General features: G+C 60.6%; 1 protein-coding gene across 1 annotated transcript in view; it reads left to right on the top strand.

Annotated features, from left to right (window-relative positions):
* The window catches only part of GCGR (glucagon receptor), a 30,328-nt gene that overhangs the window by 4,875 nt on the left and 20,735 nt on the right, over nucleotides 1–4,718 (top strand). Inside the window, exons 3-4 of the mRNA XM_011960706.1 lie at nucleotides 3,276–3,294; nucleotides 3,374–3,376. The gene's annotated coding sequence lies outside the window, so the exon portion shown is untranslated. The remainder of the gene's footprint in view (nucleotides 1–3,275; nucleotides 3,295–3,373; nucleotides 3,377–4,718) is intronic.

The following is a 4,718-nucleotide window of genomic DNA, read 5'->3' on the forward strand; positions in this document are numbered from 1 at the left end:
AAAACACCCAGGGGCCGGGCGCAGTGGCTCACGCCTGTAATCCCAGCACTCTGGGAGGCGGAGGCGGGCAGAGCACCTGAGGTCAGGAGTTGGAGACCAGCCTGGCCAACATGGTGTAACCCCATCTCTACTAAAACACAAAAATTAGCCAGGCATGGTGGTGGGCACCTTTAATCCTGGCTACTGGGGAGGCTGAGGCAGGAGAATTGCTTGAACCTGGGAACGGGAGGTTGCAGTGAGCCGAGATCGCACCACTGCACTCCATCCTGGGCGACACAGTGAGACTTCATCTCAAAAAAAACAAAAAACAACAAAAAAAAACCCAGTCAACCAAGTAGGCAATGGAGGGAGGGGTGACAGTTGGGGACGCCCACTGTCTGCTGGTGCCCCGGGCGGTGCTCCCCCCTCCCAGCCCAGCCACCCCTTGCTCCTGGCCTGGATTTGAGGCCTAGAGAGACACGTGCCCTCCCCGGGATCCACACCCCGCGGAAGTAGGGTCTTGGTGGGGCGGAAGTAGGGTCTTGGTGCCCAAATGTGCACCTGCTGGGGCAGAGGAGAATCCGCGGGGCCTGACGCAGAATCACGCCCTCCTCCCAACCTGCTGGCTGACCGGGCGCTCCCCATGGGCCCAGACCCAGGAGACAAAGGCGAACATGGGGGTTCAGGGGTGCACTGGGGCGCGATCGGGGCCAGGCAGGACAAGAGGGCAGGGCTGCCAGGAAGGATGAGCGCCTCGGGGAGCCCTCTGCAGGTGAGACGCAGTTTGAAGCATTGGCTGATTTGTTCTCTCCTAGTGAAGCAGGAGAGGAGGGAATAATTGGGGTGACTGACTCAGGGTTGAGACGTGAGCAAGAGAACAGCAGGGGCAGCCGGTTCTGGGTAAGACTGGGCCTCACTCCTGTGATGACAAAACAGTTTCCACTTCAGCCTCTGGCTGTGAGCCAATCCTTCAGAAGGAGTCACCAATTGGAGGCCTCTAAAGGGCACCTGGGGTGTTACCAAATTCCCCCGGCTTCCTAAAACCGTAGACTCTGGAGCCGCCTGCTCCGCCCACTGCCTCTCTGTGAATTGCACTTTATTGTCTTCAGTGACTCTGCGCCTTCGTTACTGCGTTTTTTGGTTATTTTGTTTGCCTTTTGTTGCTTCATTCTTTTGTTGCTTTCTTTGTGCCTGTTCAGTTATTTGTTCTGCGCACAAGAACCTGAACAAGTCACAGTGGAGCCCTTCCCTCCGGTAACACCAGTTGCCCCTCCCCTGGGAAGCCTTCAGAGGATGGGAGCCTGCCTGGAACAGCCAAAGAGTCCTGAGTCTCCTGCGTGAGTTCCAGAGACTCCTGGGAACCCTGGGGCGGGGTCATGGGGCAGGGGAAGGCTGGGGCACGGGTGCACCCAGGAAAGAGACGTGCAGAGCGCCTTGCCCCATCACTCTTCTCCCAGGCCATGCCGCACCTGTCATCTGCCACCCAGGCCAGGGCTACACCTCACCTGCCACTCAGGCCATACCACACCCTCACCTGTTGCCCGGGCCACGCCCACATCCTCACCTGTTGCCCCTCCTCCTTGCAGCCCAGGAGGTCTCCGAAGATGCAGGCTCTACCTTCTACCCAGCCCCCAGCCCTCCACCTGCGAAGTGGATGTGAAGTCGCTCTGTGCATCTCCACCCCGCCCCCGCCGGTCGGCCCTTGCCTTGCTCAGGGTCCCACGCTCTTCCCTTCTCCTGCCCCTCGTGGCCACTCCTGTCTGCCCTGGCCCCCCACACATCCAGGGGCAGTTTGCTTCCTCCATTGACCTCCCCTTTCTGTGACATCTGTTTTTACAAACTTCAGGCATCTAAGCCGGGCGCACTGGCCCAGGCCTGTAATCCCAGCACTTTGGGAGGCCGAGGCGGGCAGATCGATCACTTGAGCTCAGGAGTTCGAAACCAGCCTGGCCAACATGATGAAACCCCATCTCTACCAAAAATACAAAACATTAGCTGGCCGTGATGGTGCATGCCTGTAACCTCAGCTACTCGGGAGGCTGAAGCACAAGAATTGCTTGCACCTGGGAGGTGGAGGTTGCAGTGAGCCAAGATCATGCCAGTGCACTCCGGCCTGGGCGACAGAGCAAGACTCCGTCTCAAAAAAACCAAAAAAACCGAAAGAACTACAGCCATAGGTTGTGTCCCCACTAGGAAGCCAGAGGGGGGCAGGGCTGGGTGTGTCTTCTCTGGCTGTGTCCCTGCAGCCACGAGGCCTGCTCTTCCTCTGTGCCAAGCCTGCCAAGACCCAACCTTGTGAAGGATGGATGAACGAATCATTGAGCAAATGATAAGCGTGTGAACAGGTGAGTGAGAAGCCGGCAGAGGCAGTGGGGCGGGTGGTCCACCCAGCTGGCCAGCGGCCTGTCACTCCCTGAGTGACCTCTGGGTGGCAGCCACGTGGCACTGTCGGCTCAGGAGGGCTTGGGGCTGGAGTGGGGCTGGGATGGGGCTGGAGTGGGGCTGGGATGGGGCTGGGACTGGACCAGCCAGGCAGGGTGAGGAGGGTGGCAGCGCCCAGTGCAGCCTGGACAGATGGGGTGCTGGACAGCACGACTGTGATGGGGGCTCCTTTATGCCCAGCCGGCCCTGGGTGAGGCCTCGGCTGTCCAGGGTGAAACAGGCTCAGGGTGATCAGGCTCAGCTTGCGGGGGCGGCCTGTCCTGGCGGAGGGTCCTCCTCACCCAACCCCAGCCTGCTGCAGGCTGTCTGCAGAGGAGCTGGCAAAAGTGGCGTTTTCCAGTTTGCTTGGGACATGAATGGTCTGGCAACAGAGGATGGCGGCCACAGCATCCTTCCCCGGGGTCTGACTCCACGCTGGAGACAGAGGGGCTGGGCTGGTCTAGACCTGGGAGCCCATCTGTCCAGCCACCAGTGTCTGTCTGTCTGGGTCCCTGCTGGGGGAGAGTCTGCAGCAGGGAGACCCCGGCAGCTCCAAGTGTGGAGGGGAGATTCTGCCTGCCTGAGGTGAGTAACTTGGGGGGATGATCGTGGGGCTGGGTTGGGACTTGGCAGGGCTCGGGGGTGGGCACTGCAGGGGAGGCAGCTACAGGCAGGTTGCAGAGGAGGCCCCGCTGAGTTTCCCGCGTGGGACCCTAGGGTCTCTCCAACCCACTCCAGCTTGCAATCTACTCTCCTGTCCTGTGACCACATGTGGTCACCTGCCCTCAGGGCACAAACGGAGTCCAGCTCTGTTTTCCAGGGACAATTCCAGACCCATGATCCTGGAAGCTCGGGGCCTGCCTTTATCCCAGCACCCAACCCCAGGAGCGCCCCGTGAGGGAATTGATGCAGCGGTCACCACTGCCCCCAACCCAGGAGCAACACCGAGGCTGCACCTGGTGGCAGGAACAAGGCGGTGATGCGTTCTCTGCAAGGGGTCCCACCTCCCACAGCAGGTCTCTCGGCTGCAGCTCAGCCCCAGCCCCTGCAGGCTCCAGAGTCCGGGTCACTGGGGGCTCTGCAGGCCAGCCTTTCAGGGGTATGCACCTAGTCCCCGGTACAGGTCAGGCAGAACCCAGGGCCCACCGTCCCCTCCTGATGGCTCAGGACCTCCTGGGGGAGTTCCCTGTGTGATGCAGAGGGCACGCTCACCCTGCTGGGAAGGCTCGCTGCTTCCCAAGGGGTCTGAGCTTTACTGGCACCTCGCTGCAGTCCCTTCCCCGGGGAGACTCCGGCGCTTTCCCTGTGGGACCAGGCACCTGGAAAGGCAGCTCTGTCCCTGCTGAGTCACGTGCGCCAGCCTGCAGGCGGGAGGGCATCTTCCTAGCTTTTCCTCCAGCCAGGAGTGGGGCTGGGACCTGGGAACCTCCCTGGATCCACCCCGCTCTCCGGCAAGGCGTTCCCGCAGCCTGTGTCCGCACAGGCAGCCCTGCAGAGCCGGCTTTGTGATGCCTGGACACACGCACTTCCCCTTCCTCCTCCTGGGACTTCTCAGTCACATGGGCTGAGCCGCGGAGGGTGCGTGACCTGGGCTGAGCTGGTCTTTGGCAACTGGGAACTTTGGTTTGATGGTTGGTGGAGGGGAGGCTCTCCTAACTTCCAGGGGTGTGAGTGGCAGGAGGTGCAGATGACAAGACAGTGGCCATTGCCTCTGGCTGAAACCAACGCAGCGGTGGGCCGGGCACAGGGAACTAGCCGGCCCCTGAGTCAGCTGCTCCTGGGGGTGCTCCCCAAATCATCTAGTGATGTGATCCATTTCTCTTTCCAGCCCATTTCAGTTGAGTTTCCAGAGACTTACAACCAACAATGTCTCAACTGACATTTGGGCTTTTCAAGCACTAGAATTGCTGGTGACGGCAGGAGCGTTAACACACTCAGGTGGGACAGGGACTGCGGATGGAGCGGGCTCCAGGTGAATGCAAGCTGCCTCCCTGCTGAGCCGGGCTGGGAAGGACACGCTCACTAGGTCTGTCTCCACATGCCGTGGGCCAGTGCTGTGTGGCTCACTTCAGGGAAGGCAGCAAGTTGACTCAGCCACTGCTGTGTGGCTGCTGCTCTATTGAGTTTATGGTCGTCCATGGCATCTGCCAGGGCCCATCTGGTTTTTGTGGGAATCGTGCCCATGGATTTAACAGGGATAAGATGGGCACTGCCGGCCAGGCGCGGTGGCTCAAGCCTGTAATCCCAGCACTTTGGGAGGCCGAGACGGGCGGATCACGAGGTCAGAAGATCGAGACCATCCTGGCTAATACGGTGAA

The sequence above is a fragment of the Colobus angolensis genome, unplaced genomic scaffold (assembly GCF_000951035.1).
Source record: "Colobus angolensis palliatus isolate OR3802 unplaced genomic scaffold, Cang.pa_1.0 Scaffold1, whole genome shotgun sequence".
NCBI classification, from domain to species: Eukaryota; Metazoa; Chordata; class Mammalia; order Primates; family Cercopithecidae; genus Colobus; species Colobus angolensis.